The sequence below is a fragment of the Pteronotus mesoamericanus genome, unplaced genomic scaffold (genome assembly GCF_021234165.1).
Source record: "Pteronotus mesoamericanus isolate MK-2021 breed Mesoamerican mustached bat unplaced genomic scaffold, CSHL_Meso_final scaffold_31, whole genome shotgun sequence".
NCBI lineage: Eukaryota > Metazoa > Chordata > Mammalia > Chiroptera > Mormoopidae > Pteronotus > Pteronotus mesoamericanus.
In genome coordinates, this window is record NW_026555312.1 from 27926430 (window position 1) to 27947483 (window position 21054).

The window sequence follows — 21054 nt, forward strand, 5'->3', positions numbered from 1 at the left end:
AAGAGCAAAAAAAAAGGATAAAAAATGAAGAGTGGTTAAGGGAACTGCAGGATAAAAAGAAACATAATAATATACATATAATAGGTATACCAGAAGGAGAAGAGGAGTAAGGGATACAGAAATTGTTTGAAAAACTAATTATGGAAACTTCCTTAATTTGGTGAGAGAAAAAGTCACACAAATCCAGGAAGCACAGAGGGTCCCAATCAGGAGGAGCACAAAGGGGCTCACTCCACGACACATCATAATTAAAATGGCAAAATTCAAAGAAAAAGGGAGAAACTTAAAGGTAGCAAGAAACAAACAGGCATTAACGTACAAGGGAGCCCCGAAAAGACCAGCAGCTTACTTCTCAACAGACACACTACAAGCCAGAAGGGAATGCCAAGAAATATTCTAAGTAATGAAAGGCAAAGGCCTGCAACCCAGCAAGAATACTGACAATTAAAATGAAAGGCTAAATAAGGAGTTGCACAGATAGAAAGTTAAAAGATACACCTTCACCAAACCAGCATTGCAAGATATGCTAAAGGGACTGCTTTAAGAAGATGAATAAAAAGAGTGAGAGAGAGAGGAATACAGGTACAAAGTGGGGTAAACTGGCAATGAAAAGGACCTATCAATAATAACCTTAAATGTAAATGGATTAAATGCTCCAATCAAAAGACATAAGGTAGGTGAATGGATAAGAAAACATGACCCACACATATGCTGCCTACAAGAGTCCCGCCTCAGAACAAAACACTTCCATACACTGAAAGTGAACGGTTGGGAAAAAAAAAATTCGAAGCAAGCAGACAGGAAAAAAAGCAGTTGTAGCAACACTTACATGAGACAAAGTAGACATCAGAACAAAGGTCATAAAAAGAGACACAGAAGGAGGAATTCAACATGGTGGAGGAGTGAGTGGAACTGACCTCCCAGGAACAATCTGAAATTACAACTAAATTGTGGAGAAATCACCTGAAAAACAACTGAACAATAGCGATAGAGGAGCCTTAAAACCTCAGACAGACAGAGGAACCAGCTTTGGCACAACCTAGCTGGGAAGGAGTGCAGTAGAGGCTCAAGAAGGTGGGCTATGTGCCCATAGGTGGCAGCACCAGAGTGATATTGAAATGGCCAGTTGGATCCCCCTGAGAAGAGCAGAGTCTACACCATAAGTGAGGATCTCCAGCCTACAGCACCAGAGCCCAAAAAGCACACAGATAACAGCCAGCTGTGAAATGCAGCAGGGTGCTCTCTGGCAGAGACTGGAAGCTAGAGACACAAAGAGCCATTTAAAGAGCCAATGCAAAAATTTGTAGTGGCAGCCACTTACCTTGGGCTCTGGTGCAGGTGGGGCAGAGTAAGCTGAAGTTTCAAGAGGAGAGACTGGAGAAGGAGGCTTTGGGGGAAAGAACTGAGAAAGTGGATGGCAGGGTCCCAGTGCTGATTCCATAGCTGCCATCTTGCTCAGGCATACCACTCTTGTGAGCAGCAACAACATGAAAGGACACAATAGCCATGCTCTCAGTAGGCTCAGCCCCAACCTGCTGTTGTGCAGGCCTGTATGCTGAGTACAAAGCAGCAGTCACAGATAGTAGATCCCTGACTAAGCAGGACATGGAGTAGTCTAAAGACACTTGAGGAGAATCTGGTGTCAGAGGCTTTGGGGAGAGAACTGAGGGAGTAGCTGGGAGACCCCGGTGCTGACTCTTCCCCATAAGGCAGCAGCCACCTTGCTGAGGCAGACGACTCCCCTGAGTGGCAGCAGCTTGAAAGGACAAAACAGCCCCGCCCACAGGAGGGACACTGCCATGCCTTGACGGCAGAGTGACTAGATTAACAACTGGAGGAGACAGACACAGACAGTAGATTCCTGGAAGTCTCTTAAAGACCGCCTAAGGTCAGATGGGGTCAACAGCTGACATCATCAGAGGAAGATCCAGGAAGAAAGGAAAAAAAAAAAAGGCAGTCCCCTACCAGAGAAGTTCACACCACAAAGTCAGGAATTCAAGACAGATCAATTTAAGAACAACAAGCAAAAAGAAAGTTCCCATAAATAATGAAAAAAAATAGAAACACTCCCCAATCGAAAGTAAAGGAGGAATCCCTACAAAGAGAATTAAATGAAATACAGGCAAGTCAACTATCAGATATTGAGTTCAAAACAATGGTTCTAAGAAAGTTCAGTGAGCTCAGTGAGCTCAGAAAGAATTACCACAAACTACAGGAAAACTATGAGGAACTTAGTGCAAACTATATCAGCATGAAAAAAAGTCATGGAAAGTATCAATAAGAGGCAAGAGGAAATGAAGAATACCATTTCTGAATTAAAGAACGCAGTATAGGAATGAAAAGCAGACTCAATGAGCAGAGGATCGAATCAGTGAGCTGGACACAAGGTAGGAAAAAAGCTCCCAGGAAGAGAAAGAAAATAAAAAAAGATTCAAAAAGAATGAAGAGGCATTGAGGGAAATACAGGACAACCTGAAATGAAATAATATCCATATAATAGGAATACTAGAAGGAGAAGAGGATGAAGAAGGGATAGAGAACCTGTTTGAAAAAGTAATGATGGAAAACTTCCCTAATTGGATGAGAGAAGAAGCCACACACGTCCAGGAAGCACAGAGAGTCCCACTCAAGAGAAACCCAAAGAGGCCCATTCCAAGACACATCATCATTAAAATGACACATATCAAAGACAAACAGAGAATCCTAAAGGCAGCAAGGCAGACACAGGTAGTAATGTGTGAGGGAGCCCTGATATGGCTAGCAGCTGACTTTTCAACAGAAACACTACAAGCAACTGGGAATGGGAAGAAATATTCAAAGTAATGGAAAGCAAGGGCCTGCAGTGATGACTGCTCTACCCAGCAAGGCACTCAATTAAAATGGAAGAGGAAGTAAGGATTTTCCCAGACAAAAGAAAGCTAAAAGAATACACCTTCACCAAACCAGCACTACAAGATATGCTAAAAGGACTGCTTTAAGATGATGAAGAAAAGGGTGAAAAAGAGAGGATTACAGGTACAAATGGAAAAAATGTATAAGCACTTGTCAATAATAACTTTAAATGTGAATGGATTAAATGCCCCACTCAAAAGACATAGGATAGCTGAATGGATAAGAAAACATAATCAACACATATGCTGCCTACCAGAGGCCCACCCACGTCAGAACAAAGGACCTACACAGACTGAAAGTAAAGGGATGGAAAAAAATATTCCAAGCAAATGGACAGGGAGAAAAAGCAAATGTAGCAATACTGATATCAGACAAAATAGATTTCCAAACAAAGGCCATAAAAAGAGACCCAAAGGGAGACTTTTTAATACTCAAAGGAAGAATCCATCAAGAAGACATAAACATTGTAAACTTGTATGCACACAACATAGGAGCACCCAAATATATAAGGAAAATTTGGAGGACTTCAAGAAAGATATAGACAGCAACATACAGAGAGTAAGGGATTTAAACACCCCAGTATCAACAATGGATAGATCTTCCAAACAAAACCTCAACAAGGATATTGTTGAACTGAACAATGTTTTAGATCAAATGGACTTAACTGATTATATATATATATATATAGAACCTTTCATCCCAAAGAAGTAAAATACACAATCTTTTCAAATGCACATGGAACATTTTCAAAGATAGACCACATGATAGGATGCAAAACAAACCTCAACAAATTCAAGACAATTGAAATCATTTCAAGCATTTTCTCAGACCACAAGGGCTTGAAACTAGAAACCAACTTCAGGGAAAAAACTCAAAAGCTTTCAAACACTTGAAGACTGAATAGCATGCTATTAAACAATGAATGGGTTAATAATGATATCAAGGAAGAAATCAAAAAATTTCTGGAAACAAATGAAAATGAAAACACAACAGTCCAAAACCTAAGGGACACAGCCAAGGCAGTCCTGAGAGGGAAGTTCATAGTAACACAGGCCTACATAAAAAGATAGAAATATTTCAAATAAATGACCTAACCATACAACTTCAAGAACTGGAAAAACAACAACAAATAAATCCCAGAGGAAGTAGAAGGAAGGAAATAATCAAGATTAGAGCAGAATTGAATGACATAGAGACTAAAAGAACAATTCAAAGATCAACAAATCCAGCAGCTGGTTCTTTGAAAAGACAAATAAAATCAACAGGCCTTTAAGCAGATTCATAAATAAAAAAAGAGGAATCAAGACGGCAGAGGAATGAGTGGAAGTCACACTGACCTCCTCCCAGGAACAACGTGGAATAACAACTAAATTGTGGAGAAATCACCTGGAACAAACAACTGAGCAATAGTGAGAGAGGAGCCTTGTAACCCTGGAGACAGAAGAATCAGCTTTAGCGCAATCTAACCGGTAAGGAATGGAGTTCAGACTCAAGAAGGCGGGCGGGGCCCCCATGGGGGACAGCACCAAAAGTATATTGAAACTGCCAGTTGGATCCCCCTGAGAAGAGTGGGGTCTAAACCAAAAGCTGGGATCTCTAGCCTACAGCACCAGAGACCAAAACATACACAGAAAACAGCCAGCTGCAAAAAGTGGCAGGGTTGCTCTCTGCCAGAGACAGGCTGGAGACACAGAGTCTTCTATAGGGGCAATGCAAAATTTTTATTTGCAGGCACTTACCCTGGTCCCTGGCAAAGGCGGGGAAAGAGTGGACTAGATACATCTGAGTAGAGACTGGGGAAAGAGGCTTTGGGGAGAGAACTGAGAGAGTAGCCGGCCGGATCTCAGGGCTGACTCATTGTCATGCTGCAGCTCAGGCAGAGACCACTTCCCCTGAGTGGCACCATCATCAAAGGACCCAATAGTACTACCCCCAGGTAGGATTCTACCCCTCCCGTGTGCTGTCTAAGCCACCTGCTGAGTGCAGAGTGGCAGCCACAGATAGTAGGTCCCTGGCTAAAGGGGGCACACAGAGGTCTGGAGACACTTGAGAAGAGACTGGAGATGGAGGCTTTGGGGAGAGAACAGAGAGAGTAGCTGGCAAGATCGTGGTGCTGACTCCTCCCCCATATGACTGCAGCTAGAGAGGACCCAATAACCCTGCACCCAGGAGGGACTCTGCCTCACTCTGAGCTATCTAAGGTATCCTGCCAAGAGCAGAGTGACTAGATTAACAGCTGAAGGAGACAACCACAAACAGTATATTCTTGGAAGTCTTGAACAGACTGCCTAAGGTAAGACAGGGACTACATCTGACATCATCAGAAGCAGACCTAGAAAGTAAAAACAGTGGTCTCCTACCATAGAAGTCCACACCATAAAATCAGGAAATCAACACAAGTCAACTTAAGAAGCAGACACAGAGGGAGGTGGAAGATGGCACAGGAGTGAGTGGAAGTCACACTGAGCTCCTCCCAAGATCAAACTGGAATTGTGACTAAAATGTGGAGAAATCACCTGGAAAACAATGGAATGATAGAATGAGAGGAGCCTTGGAGCCTCGGACAGACAATGGAATAGACTTTTGCACATCCTAAGGGGTGAGAAGTGTGGTAGAGGTTTGAGATGGTGGGTTGGGCACCCATGGGCACCAGCACCAGAGGGACATTGAAAGGCTAGTTGGATTTCTCTGAGAAGGACAGGGTCTGAATCATAAGCAGGGACCCCTATACTACAGCATCTGAAACCAGAAAAGCACACAGACAAAAACACAACCACAAAAAGCTGAGTGGCGCTCTCTGCCAGAGACAGGTGGCTAGAGATGCAGAGAAGTTTAAAGGGCCAAAGTAAAAATTTTCAGTGGCAGCTGCCTTCCTTGATTGCTGGGTAGAAGCGGGAGTAGAGTGGGCTGATGCCTGAGGAAAGATTGGTGAGGAAAGCTTTGTGAGGAGATCTGAGACAGTGGCCAGTGGAGCCCTGGTGATAACTCACTTCCCACTCTGCAGCTATCATCTTGCTCAGGCATAAGGGAATCAATAATCCTGCCTCTGCGTTCTGCCCAGAACTTGTGCATGTGTGGTGTGGACTGGGACACTGCGTGCAGAGTGGCTGGCAGAAATAGAGGATCCTTGGCCGAAGGGGACACACAGCTGCCTAGAGACCCTTGAGGAGAGACTGGAGATGGAGGCGTTGGGGAAAGAAATTGAGGATTAGCTGGGGATGCCCAGAGCTGACTCCTTCCCTATTCCATAGTCCCTATTTTTGGCAGGCAGGCAACACCCCAAAGAGGCAGCAGCGAGAAAGAAAATAATAACCCTGCCCTCAGGGCAGTCCGGCCCAGACAGGAGTTGCATATGGACCTTGATGCTGAGTTCTGGGCTGCCTGCAGAGATAGTAGTCCCTGGGCTAAAGGGGACTCAGAGCTGCCTAGAGACTCTTGAGGAGAGACTGGAGGTGGATGCATTGGGGAGAGAGCTAGGGAGTAGCTGGGGGGGGGGGGATCCTGGGGCTAACACCTTCCCCATTCCATGGTCTCCATCTTGCTCAGGCAGACAACTACCCTGAGTGACAGTAGATGGTAAGGACACAATAGTCACACCCTCAGGAGGCACTGCCTCGCCCAGTGGTGCCTAAGCCACACAACTGAGGGCAGTGTGACTAGATTAACAATTGCAGGAGACAGACACAGACAGTAGATTCCTGGAAGGTTCAAACAAATGGCCTAACAGTCAGACAGGGTCAACAACTGACATCATCAGAGGCAGATACATAAATAAAAGAAAAGAAAAATACAAACATACATACATACATACATACATAAAAAGACCCACCTACTCCGATAGAAGTTTAATTCACAAAGTCAGGAAATCAAGTCTGATCAATTGAAGCAGAAGGAAAAATGAATACTCTCACAAATAATGGGAAGGAAAGGAAATACCCCCCAAATGAGGGAAAAGGAGGAATCCCCACAGAGAGAGATAAATAAAATAGAGGCAAGTGAACTATCAGATGTTGAATTCAAAACAATAGATCTAAGGAAGCTCAATGAGCTCAGTGAACTCAAAAAGAACTATGAGAAACTACAGGGAAACTATCAGGAAATTACTGCAAACTATATCAACATGGAAAAGGACATTGAAACTATCAAGAAGACACAAGAAGAAATGAAGAATACCATTTCTGAATTGAAGAACACAGTAGAAGGAATTAAAAGCAGACTAGATGAAGCAGAGGATTGAATCAGCAAGATGGAGGACAAGGTAGAAAAAAAGCTCCCAGAAAGAAAAAGAAATAGAAAAAGACTCGAAAGAATGAAGAGGCATGTAGGGAAATGCAGGACAACCTGAAATACAGTAATATTGGCATAATAGAGATACCGAAAGGAAAAGAAGGAGAAAGGTATAGAGAACCTCATTGAAGAGGTAATGATAGAAAATTTCCCCAATTTGAGGACAGAAAAGGTCTCACAGGTTCGGAAAACACAGAGGGCCCCATTCAAGAGGAACCCAATGAGGCCTACGCCAAGACACATCATTAAAATGGCAAATATCAAAGATAAAGAAAGAATCCTAAAGGCAGCAAGGGATAGTGAGTAACATACAAGGGAGCCCTAATACGGCTAGCAGCTGACTTTTCAACAGAAAAACTAAAAGCCAGAAAGGAATGGAAAGAAATATCCAAAGCAATGAAAACCAAAAGCCTACAACCAAGACAGCTCTATCCAGCAAGGCTCTCAATTAAAATATAGGGTGAAATAAGGACTTTCTCAGACAAAAGAAGATTAAAAGAATACGTCTCCACCAAACCAGCACCACAAGATGTGCTAAAGGCACTGCTTTAAGGAGATGAAGAAAAAGAGTGAGAAAGAGAAAAACATATGTATAAATGGAAAAAATGAATAGGTTTCTATCAATAATAATTCCCAATGTAAATGGACTCAATGCCCCACTCAAATGACAAAAGATAGCTGAATGGAAAAGAAAACATGACCCACACATATGCTGCCTACAAGAGACCCACCTCAGAACAAAGGATGTACAGAGACTAAAATTAAAAGGATGGAAAACAATATATTCCAAGCCAATGGGCAAAAAAAAAAAAAAAAAAAAAAAAAAAAAAAAAAAAAAGCAGAGGTAGTAATACTTATATCAGACCAACTATATTTCAAAACAAAGGCCATAAAAAGAGACCCAGAGGGACACTTTATAATACTTAAAGGAAGAATTCATCAAGAAGACATAAACATTGTAAGCTTGTATGCACCCAACAGAGGAGCACCCAAATGTATAAGGAAAATTTTGGAGGACTTCAAAAAAGATATAGACAGCAGCACATTGATAGTAGGGGATTTTAACACCCTACTGTCAAAAATGGACAGATCTTCCAAACAAAACATCAACAAGGATATTGTGGAACTGAATAACACATTAAATCAAATGGACTTAACTGACATATATAGAACCTTTCATCCCAAAGAAGCAAAATACACATTCTTTTGAAATGTGCATGGAACCTTTTCAAAGGTAGACCACATGATAGGACATAAAGCAAGCCTCAACAAATTCAGGAAAATTGAACTAATACCAAGCTTTTTCTCGGACTACAAGGGCTTGAAACTGGAAATCAACCTCAAAAGGAAACCTCAAAAACTTGCATACTCATGGAAACTGAAAAGCAGACTATTAAACAATGAATAGTTCAATAATGAGATTAGACAAGAAATCAGAAAGTTTCTGGAAACAAATGCAAATGAACACACAACAGTCCAATACTTATGGAACACAGCAAACACAGTCTTGAGAGGGAAGTTCATAGCAACACAGGCCTACCTAAAAAAGATAGAAACATTTCAAATAAATGACCTAACACTATAACTCAAGAACTGGAGAAACAACAACACATAAATCCCAGATCAAGCAGAAGGAAGGAAATAAGATCAGAGCAGAATTGAATGACATAGAGACAAAAAGAACAATTCAAAGGATCAGCCAATCCAGGAGATGGTCCTTTGAAAAGATAAAAAAAAAAAAAAATGCAACAACAACAAACTGAAAAGCCTTTAAGCTGACTCATCAAAAAAAAAAAAAAAAAAAAAAAAAAAAAAAGGGAGAGGACCCAAAGAAATAATATCAGACATGAAAGAGGAGAAATAACAACTGATACCTCAGAAATACAAAGGATTGTAAGAATCTGCTATGAACAATTATATGCCAAGAAATTTGAAAACCTCAATGAAATGGATAAATTTCTAGAAAAGTAAAATCTTTCAACACTGAATGAAGAGTAAGCAGAAAGTCTGAACAAACTGATAACAGCTGGGGAAAATGAAGCAGTAATCAAGACACTCCCAGCACAAATAGCCCTGGACCGGATGGTTTCACAGGAGAATTCTACAAAACATTTAAGGAGGCGCTAAACCTGTCCTTCTCAGAATATTCCAAAAAACCAAAGATGAAGGAAGACTCCCAGCTTTTTTATGAGGCCAGCATCACTCTAATCCCAAAACCAGATAAAGACACTACAAAGAAAGAAAACTCCAGTCCAATATCGCTGATGAACACAGACACTAAAATCCTCAACAAAATATTGGCAAACAACATCCAGAAATACATTAAAAAGATAACCCACCATGATAAGTAGGATTCATCCTAGGGATATAAGGGTAGTACGTCAGCAAATCAATAAATGTAATACTACACTCCAAAAAATGGAAAGAGAAAAACCACATGATCATCTCAATAGATGCAGCAAAAGCATTCCATAAGGTACAGTACCCATTTATGATCAAAACACTCAGCAAAATGGGAATAAAGGGGGCATACCTCAACGTAATAAAGGCCATATATGAAAAACCTACAGGCAACATCATACTCAATGGGCAAAAACTAAAACAGTTCCCACGAAGACTGGGAACAAGACAAGGATGTCCGCTTTCACCACTTTTATTCAACATAGTATTGGAAGTCTTAGCCACAGCAGTCAGACAATGAAAAGAAATAAAAGGCATCCAAGTTGGAAAGAAGGAAGTAAAACTATCAATGTTTGCACATGATATGATAGTGTACATAGAAAATCCTGTAGATTCCACAAAAAAACTACTCGAGCTAATAAGTGAATTTGGCAAAACAGCAGGATACAAAGTCAACATTCAGAAATCAAAGGCATTTTTGTACACCAGCAATGAAATATAAGAAGAAATCAGAAAAAAAAAGACCCATTTGCTAAAGCAACAAGAAAAATAAAATACCTAGGAATAAATTTAACCAAGAAGTTAAAAGACATGTATGAAGAAAACTATACAACATTGAAGGAAGAAATTAAGGAAGACACAAATAAATGGAAGCATATACCATGTTCATGGATTGGAAGAATTAATATCATCAAAATGTCCATGCTACCCAAAGCAATTTATAGATTCAATACAATCCCTATTAAAATACCAATGATGTATTTCACAGAAATAGAACAGACATTTTAAAAATTTATATGGAACCATAAACGACCCCTAATAGCTGCAGCAATTTTGAGAAAGGAAAACAAAGTAGGAGGGATCACAATACTGGACATCAAACAATTTTACAAAGCTAATATTCTCAAAACAATCTGGTACTAGCACAAGAACAGATCCATAGACCAGTGGAACAGAATAGAAAGCCCAAAAATAAACCCATGTCTATATCGTCAATTAATATATGACAAAGGGGGCAGAAGTATAAAGTGGAGTAAAAATAGCCTAATCAACAAATAGTGTTGGGAGAGCAAGACAGGTACATGCAAGAAATTAAAATTTTATCATCAGCTGACACCATATACAAAAATAAACTCAAGATGGATAAAAGACTTAAATATAAGTCACAACACCATAAAAGTCCTAGAGGAGAATATTGGCAGGAAACTCTCAGATATCCCATGCAGCAATATTTTCACAGATATGTCCCCTAAAGCAAGGGACATAAAGGAAAGTTAAACAATTTTGACTTCATCAAAATAGGAAGCATCTGCATGGCTAAAAAAAAATCAGCAAAATGAAAAGGGAGCCAACCGTATGGGAAAATATATTTGCTAATGATACATCAGATAGAGGTTTGATCTCCAAGATATATAAAGAACACACACGACTTCACTCCAAGAAGACAAACGATCCAGGCAAAAAATGGGCAAAGGACCTGGGCAGACACTTTTCCAAGGAAGAGGTGCAGAGGGTCCAGAGACATTTGAAAGGATGCTCAGCATCACTAGCCATCAGAGAAATACAAATAAAAGCACAATGAGATACCACATCACTCTGTCAGAATGACCATCATAAACAGATCAGCAAACAACAGGTGCTGGTGAGGCTGTGGAGAAAAGGGAACCCTAGTACACTGTTGGTGGAAATGCAGACTGGTACAGCCATTGTGGAAAGCAGTGTGGAATTTCCTCAAAAAGCTAAAAATGGAACTGCCTTTTGATCCAGTGATTTACCTGCTGGGACCATAAGAACTCCAAAATGCCAATTCAAAAGAACCTATGCACCCCAATGTTCATACCAGCACAATTTATAATAGCCAAGTGTTGAAAGCAATCTTAATGCCCATTCACAGATGATTGGATCAAAAAACTATGGTCATTTACACAATGGAATACTATGCAGCAGAAAGAAAAAAAGACCTACTACACTTCGCGACAGAATGGATGAAATTGGAGGGCATTATGCTAAGCAAAATAAGCCAGGGGGCGAAAGACAAATACCATATGATCTCACTTGTAAGTGGAACCTAAACAAGAAAACAAAGATACAAGGAAAATATGACCAGCAACATTGAAAGAAAAAAAGAAACCAACAGAGTCAAGAGGGAAGAGGGGGAGTGCGGGGAAACGGAAGGCAAGGATCAATTCAAGGAAAGTATATGAAGGAATCATGGAGAAAGCCAAAGTGAGGAAGGTCTGAGAGAGGGATTTGGGGGGAGGGGGGAGGGGAAACTGGTGGTTGGAAGGTGGAGACAAGTGTATTTGAATAAAAAAATAAATAAATAAATTTTTAGAAAAGGAAGCAGATGAAAATTTTAACCCACTCAAAAAAAATGAAAAGCTACAACATGGATTAATCTCTTAGTCATAACATTGAGTGGTAAAAAGGAGTTGCAAAAGAATATGATTCTATATATCTAACACTAAAACATACTAAATTAAATATTTTATTATTTTAAGATTAAAATATGTTTAAATAAGTTAAAATAAAAAATTCAAATTTGAGGCTACATGTTAGAGGAGAGAACGGGGCTTTTTATAATAGTTAAGGCATACAACATTTAAGAGGGTAAAAGGAATATCAAGCTGGAATAAAAGGATGAAGCTACCAAGAAAAAAAAAAGCAGAAGTAAAAAAGAAGAGTCTCTCAAATAATGGGAAGACAAAGAAATATCCACCAATCAAAGGGAAAGGAGGAATACCCAGAAAGAGAACTAAATGTAGTAGAGGTAAGTAAACTATCAGATACTGAGTTCCAAACAGTGGTTCTAAGGAAGCTTAATGAGCTCAGTGAGCTCAAAGAAAATTACAAAAAACTTCAGGGAAACTATGAGAAACTTATTGCAAACTCTAGAGCATGAAAAAGGACATAGAAACTATCAATAAGAGACAAGAGGAAATGAAGAATACAATTTCTGAGTTGAAGAACATAGTAGAAGGAATCCTAAGCAGGCTACATGAAGCTGAGGACTGAATCAGTGAGCTGGAGGACAAGGTAAAAGAAAGCTCCTGGGAAGAGCAAGAAAATAAAAAAAGACTCAAAAAGAATGAAGAGGCATTGAGGGAAATGCAGGACAACCTGAAATGTAATAATATCCGTATAATAGGGATACCAGAAGGAGAAGAGGATGAGGAAGGGATAGAGAACCTGTTTGAAAAAGTAATGATGGAAAACTTCCCTAATTGGGTGAGAGAAAAAGCCACACATGTCCAGGAAGCACAGAGGGTTCCATTCAAGAGGAACCCAAAGAGGCCCACTCCAAGACATATCATCATTAAAATGGCAAATATCAAAGACAAAGAAAGAATCTTAAAGGAAGCAAGGGAGAGAGGTAGTAACGTATAAGGGAGCCCTGATATGGCTAGCAGCTGACTTCTCAACAGAAACACTGAAAATCAGAAGGGAATAGCAAGAAATATTCCAAGTAACGAAAAGCAAAGGCCTGCAACCAAGACTGCTCTACCCAATATGGCTCTCAATTAAAATGGAAGGCAAAATAAGGACTTTCCTAGACAAAAGAAGGCTAAAAGAATACACCTCCACCAGCACTGCAAAATATGCTAAAGGGATGGCTTTAAGAAGATGAAAAAGAGTATATGAATACCCAGCTCCTTTCACAGTTGCCAATACTTGATATTACCAATATTTTTTAATACGTATTAATCTGATTGTGACAATGATGTGTTATTTTAATTATTCCTTTATTATTTGTTAAAACTAAACCTGGTTTTGTATATTTCTTGCCTGTTTATATTATTTTTAAAAAGCTTTAAATGACTTTTTGGTATTCTTTATCCATTAAATGTTTGTAGAATTTTTTCCCTGCAAGAAACAAACAAACCATTAACCCTTCTTTAGACATGTTGCAAATACTTTCCTATTCTATTACTTGTCCTTTAACTTTTTGCATATGTATATTACTGTACAGTCTTAAATGTTTAATATAGTCATATTGTCAAAATTTTACTTTATTCTTCTGGGTTTGAATATTTTACTTCAGGGTAAGAAAAATATAATTTTGTATTTTTTCCTAAAACTTCTTAGATTCTACATATTGATTTTTAACTCACCTGAATATTTCTTGTATAATGTGTGAAATAGGTCTCTATATTTGTTTTATTTCAAGTAATAGTGGTCCATGTGCCATATTTGTTGAATAAGCCTTATTCTACCCATTGATTTGAAATATCAACTTAGTCATATATTACATTGTTAGACAGATATATATGTTTGTTTTTAGAATGCTCATTATATTTCATTGATCTACTTGATTATTTCTGTGCTGGTATCATGTTGGTTTAATTGCTGAAACTTTATAATGGTTTTAAATTTTTTAATATTTTATAATTACACGTTGACATTTAAAAATAGATAAAATCAATCTGCATTTAAGAAATAAAGAAAAAGAAGGAGAGAGAGATGGATCTCCTACCTTTTGTGACAACATGGATGGAATTGGAGAATATTAGACTAAGTGATATAAGCCGGTTGAGGAAAGACAAATACCATATGATATCACCTATAAGTGGACTTTATTCAACAAAATAAACTAACGAACAAAATAAACCACAGGCATGGAAACATGGAGCAGACTGAAAGTTACCAGAGGGGATGGGGAAAGAGGACAATGGTGGAAAGAAGGGGAAGGGACTGGACAAAGAATATATATGAATGACCCATGGACATGGACAATGGAGTGGAAATTGATTGTGGGAGCGGGGAGTGGTGATGGGATGGGAGGAGGAGGGTAAAGGTGTAAGAGAGAAAAATGTAATAGAATAAACATGATTTACAAATTAAAAAAAATGAGAACAACCAACACAATAATAAATAAATAAATAAATATTTTTTTAAAAAGAAAAAAAAGGAGAGGAGCCAAATAAATAAAATCAGAAATGAAAGATGAGAAATTACAACTGACGCCACAGAAATACAATGGATTGCAAGAAATTACTATGAACAATTATGTGGCACAAAATTTGAAAACCTAGGTGAAATGAACAAATTTCTCGAAAACCAAAATCTTCCCAAACAGAATCAAGAAGCAGAAAGTCTAAACAGACCGATAACAGCTGGTGAAATTGAAAGTAGTAACAGAAAAACTCCCAGAACACAAAAGCCCTGGACCAGATTATTTCCTAGGAGAATTTTACAAATCATTTGAGGAAATGCTAACCCCTATTCTTCTCACTACTCCAAAAATCCCAAGAAGAGGGAAGAATTCCAAGCTCTTTTTATGAGGCCAGTATTATCCTAATTCCAAAATTAGATAAAGGCACAACAAAGAAAGAAAACTACACACCAATATCACTGGTGAATATAGATGCTAAAATCCTCAACAAAATTTAAGCAAACTGTATCCAGCTGTACATTAATAAAATCACACACCATTATCAACTGGGATTCACCACAGGGATGCAAGGGTGGTACAATGTCAGCAAATAAATGAACTTAATACATCATTAAACAAAAGGAAATACAGAAATCACATGATCATATCAATAGATGCTGAAATCTCATTTGATAGATTACAGCACCCATTTATGATAAAAACATTCAGCAAAGTGGGAATAAAAGGGGCATATTTCAACATATTAAAGGCCATATAGGAAAAATGAACAGCCAACATCATACTCAATGGGCAAACATTAAAAGCATTCCCACTAAGACTGGGAAACAGACAAGGCTGTCTGCTTTCACCACTTCTATTAAATATAGTATTAAAAGTCCCAGCCATAGCGATCAAACAAGAAAAAGAAGTAAAAAGCATCCAAATTGGAAAGGAGGAAGTAAAACTGTTATTGTTTGCAGATGACATGATAGTATACATAGAAAAACCCTATAGATTACACCAAAAAACTACTTGACTAATAAGTGAATTTGGGAGAACAGCAGGATACAAAGTCAATATTCAGAAACTGGAGGCATCTTTGTACAGCAACAATGAAATATCAGAAACAGAATTCAGGAAAAAAAATCCCCATTGCTATAGCAACAAGAAAAATAAAGTACCAAGAATAAATTTAACCAAGGAGGTAAAAGATCTGTACGCAGAAAACTCTACAACATTGAAGAAAGAAATTAAGGAAGACAGAAATAAATGGAAGCATGTACAATGTTCATGGATTGGAAGAATTAACATCATCAAAATGTCCATAGCACCTAAAGCAATTTATAGATTCAATGCAATCCCTATTAAGATACTAATGACATATTTCACAGATATAGAACAAACATTTTAAAAATTTACATGGAACCATAAATGACCCCAAGTACCTTCTCAATTTAGGGAAAGAAGAACAAAGTAGGATGATTACAATACCTGACATCAAACTATATTTCAAGTGCACTGTAATCTAAACAGTCTGGTCCTGGCATAGAATAGACACATAGATCAATGGAACAGAATCGAGAACCCAGAAATAAACCCATGTCTCCATGGTCAATTAATATTTGACAAAGGGAGCAGAATCATAAAATGGAATAAAAATAGCCTCTTCAACAAATGGTGTTGGGAGAGCTGGATAGCTACATGCAAAAAAAAAAAAAAAAAAAGTGAAACTCAACCACCAACCTATACCATATATTCAAATAAACTCAAGATGGTTAAATGACTTAAATATAAATCGCGACACCATAAAAGTCCTGGAGGAGAACATAGGCAAGAAACTCTGAGATGCTCCATGCAGCAATATTTTCACCGATATATCCCCTAGAATAAGGGACATAAAGGAAAGAGTAAAGAAATGGGACTTCACCAAAATAAGAAACTTCTGTATAGCTAAGGAAAACATCAGCTAAATGAAAAGACAACCAACCATATGGGAAAATATATTTGGCAATGATACCTCAGATGAGTTTGATCTCCGAAGTATATAAAGAACTCCCACAACTCCACTCCGGGAAGACAAACAATCCAAATAAAAAATGGGCAACGGACCTGAACAAACACATCCCAAGGAAGATATACACAGGGCCCCAAGACATATGAAAGGATGCTCAACATTACTTGCCATCAGAGAGATGCAAATTAAAACCACAATGAGATACCACTTCACACTGGTCAGAACTGTCATCATAAAGGAATCAACAAACAACAAGTGCCAGCAAGGTTGTGAAGAAAAGGGAACCCTCGTACATTGTTGGTGGGAATGCAGACAGGTGCAGCCACTTTGGAAAACAGTAGGAAATAGTAGGAAATACTCAATGGGCAAACATTAACACAGTAGGAAATAGTAGGAAAAAACTAAAAATGAAACTGCCTTTTGATAGAATGTAAAACTGCTGGGATTACGCCCTAAGAATCCCAAAACATCAATTCAAAAGAACCTATTCACCCCAATGTTCATAGCAGCACAATTTATAATAGCCAAGTGCTAGAAAGAGCCTAAGCGCCCATCAGTAAATGAGATGATCAAAAAACTATGGAATGTTTTGGAAAAAACTATGGAAAACAACATAATACTATGCAGCAGAAAGAATGAAGTAACTCCTACCCTTCACAGCAGCATGGATGGAACCGGAGAGCATTATGCTAAGTGAAATAAGCCAGGCAAGGAAAGACAAAAACCATGTGATATCACCTATAAGTGGAAGCTAATCCACAAAACAAACAAGGAAGCAAAATATAACCAGAGACATTAAAATAAAGAACAAACTGACAGTCAGTGGCAGTGGGGGGGGTGTATAACAGGAAAATGAAGGGGAAGAGTTGTCAAGGGACATGTATAAAGGACAAATAGATAAAGCCAAAGTGGGGAAGGATTGAGGGTAGGAGGTGGGGTAGGTGGGGCAGGGGAAAGTGGTGATGGGTAAATGGAGACAACTGTGCTTGAACAACAATAAAAAATAAAATAACATTAAATTAACTTCATTGACTAGAAGTTATCAGAAGATAGTTGTGGGGGTTTTTTGGTTTGTGTGTGTGTGTGTGTGTGTGTGTGTTTAACATAGTATGATTTTTTCTTAAATCACAATATTTATCCTAGATTTTATCCAGTGTAAAGAGAAGCCAACATAGCCAGTTTTCAGAGGCAGTCATGAAGAAGAATATAATTATTATACTGGTGCTATTAATTTCTTTTAACTTAATGTTTTGAAAAGAGTAGATACAGAAATGTATGTAAACTATACACTTAATTTCATAGATAAGTAAAATTTAGAAACATTTTGAGAGATTGATATTGGGTTGCCAAATCTTTATTTTCCCAAATAAAAACATTCTTAAGTCGCACCATCTAAAATCACAAACATTTTATGAAAGGAAGAAAAATCTTTATGCTGAGAACATATGAAAAGATATGATGGTATATCAGAACAAAAAACGGTAGTCGAAATTAATAAGTTCAATTTTATTAATATTTACCTCAATTGTTTTTCTTGAGGTGGCCAGTGTGGGTCACTTGCTTGGAATGTTGTCTCCATAGACAAAAATGTCGCGGGTTCAATTCCCAGCCAGGGCACATACTTATGTTGCAGGTTGGATCCCCAGTGGAGGCACCTAGGAGAAGGCAACAAATCAGTTTCTTTTTCTTTCTCTCTCTCTTTTTCTCTTTCTCTCCCCTTTTCTGTCTCTAAAAGAAATGAAAAAATGTCCTTAGGTGAGCATAAATTGTTTTTTTCATTGATAAGTAAAGATTTTATAACATACCTGTGTATAGAAGCTTTGAATTAAATTCTTGTTGAGGCATTGCTTTCACTGCAACATTTCATAAACCAGGAAAACATGATGGTCACATCAGTATTTCAAAACTATTTAAATTGACATGAACCACAAACTGAGACACAGATAGCTAAATTTCTTTGATTTTTTCACATAATAAATCCATACACAAAAATCCAACATTGTTTTTTTAAGAGCTCTCTTCCCAGAAATATTCACATACTCCAAAAATTTACTGGATCCACAATGGAGGCAGGACCTCACTCCCACAAAACCTAGTTAATCACCACTGCAGTTGCTTCCACCGCCACTTGATGGTGCTGTTGAGGCTTGGTCCTGCATAGGAGCCTGCAGAGACCTGCCCATGCCACAAATGGTCTTCAAGGGAGAACAAGCACCTTCGTAAGTATTGCTTGCCGCCACCAGTGTTCTATATTTGAACACCAAAGTTGCAGTTCTTAAAGATATATTCTTTCACTTCAAATAAAGAGGCACTTTCCAGAATACCAGCCAGCCCAGGCCTAGTTCTAACAGCCAGAAGGTCCAAGACACATATCTGGCCTCCCCGTCCTTTCCTCTACATTGGTCACCACAAAGCAGGTGGTGCAGAATTTCCTTTAAAATTCTCTGAACACAGATACTCAAGCTGTATTTCTTCTCTGGACATTGAATCCTCTTGTAGAAAAACTCCCCTTCACAAAAAATTGCCTTGCCATACCTCAGTGATGGCAAGGTAATTCTCCACTGAGGCCTCTACTACAGGAAGGCTGGTGTGTCTCTGGCTAAAGAGAGAACACAAATTTAATCCCTGTCAGGCAACCCTGGGCCAAATATCCCCTCACACCTTGCTGTAGAGCCACTGTGGACAGTGGAAGAACTGAGAGTGAATTGTGTGGCCGAGAGCCTCCACAAACACAGAGACTATCAGGGATGCAGGGGTGCCACCTGTATTAATGGTCAATACAAGCAGGCAAGGGAAAGGGGCAAAACGGCCCAGCCTCACCTCTGCTCAACCTGAAAGAGCCACCCTAGCCTCACAGTCAGTCCCTGACAGGCAGGCTGATGATTCTGTGGTGTCTGCAACAGCTCAGCTTCCCTCTCCAGGAAATCGTGTGCCCCTCTCCGACCAAAGAGGTTCCTCTTGAAACGACGTGCTAGTAAATGTCCCATATGCTCAAGGTCTGCTTCCAGGGATACCAAAATGCAACCCTGGCCATTCTCCAGAAGTTCTAGTCCTGCTGGTTGGATTCCTCAAGATCACAACAAAGGACATGAATAACTAACTTAGAATGGTGAATGGTTACTGCAAAGGAACGTGCAAATATGCAGCCAGAGGTGAGGGGCCCCAGCAGAAGCATGCTGATTCCGTGCCCTATCCAAACTTCACCAGTTGGCAGGAAGCAGTGCAGCAACACTACACAAAGCAAACTCACCTGTCCTGTGCTCTCCTGTGATTTAGTCTCAGTAAAGTGAGGAATCTGTTTGCCTCTTTTGGCATCATTGGGTATAGTTTGTCTCTACTCCATAGCCCTTGAGCACAGCCTCTGCATAGTTATATGGAGTGTGACTAGACGTTTACTCTAAAGACAGGTCTGGTTTCACACCTCTAATAAGCTTGCCACCTGAACCCCAACCACTCAGCCAGGAAAAGATCAATGGGGGGCACTTTCTCAAAATGTAGCTGCATACTGGGCAACACCAAGAACTTCCAGGCTTCTTTTTCATCCCGTCCAACCACGCTGAGCAGGCAATATAGCATGGTGATTTAGAATATAGCCTCTCAAGGTGGTGCCTGAGAAATCATTAGAAATGCAGATTCTCCGGCTTTGCCCCAGACCCACTGAATCTGAAACTCCGGGGTAGGGCCTGACACTCCACACTTTCACAGACCCTCCAGGGGATTTTGATACATGACAAACTCACCTGTCCTGTGCTATTTTAGACTTTGAGGGCTACATTGCCCGTGTCACTACTACTCCACTCTGCCGTTGTCATGTGGAGGCAGCCACAGGCAGTGTGTAAATGGGTGGATGTGGCTGTATTCTGATAAAACTGGAGTCATAAACAATGAAAACTGAATTTCATGTAATTATCTCGTGCCATGAAATCTTCTCTTAATTTTGTCAACCACTGAAAAATATGTGAGAGAGAGCATTACAAGTGGACAAGTGAAAAGTGCAGGAAATTGGAAATTCCTGTGCTAGAAAGTCAACACACTACCCTGAAATGGCACTGCTGAGAGGGAAGATGAGGCAATATAAACTGAAACAGTGTGGGGGTAGCCTCAGCTGGAAGTGTCAGGTGATTCAGACATAGAAGCAGAGCTAAGTCCCAGACAGGTAAAAAAAGGAAAGGACACTCCTGGGTTGAGGTCTGGGCACCAGTGAACCTCGTACTGTCTTCACTGTGTCCCAGGGGGTGTCCTTCTTCCATTGTGGCATCCTTCCAAAGCCTAAGAAGCGTGCTCCATGCTCTTGATCTTGCCCTGTCTTCTCCTGTTATAGTGTATGTCACATGTAAGCATTTTCTTGGCTCCAGTCTCAGGCTTAAACCTGCATTTAGCTGTGCTTTCTTGATGGTGATAATAGCCATTGCTCACTCCCACCAAATGATAAACATTTCTGGCTGTCCATGATATAAGATAACAAAACATGCTACTAAGGAAAATGTGACGTGTTTGCCTCTAAAAATTAAGAGTAAAAGACAGCAAAGAATACAATGGCCTGTTTCCGCACTTTTCTGTTTCCCTGATTAAAATTTAGTCAGAGTCT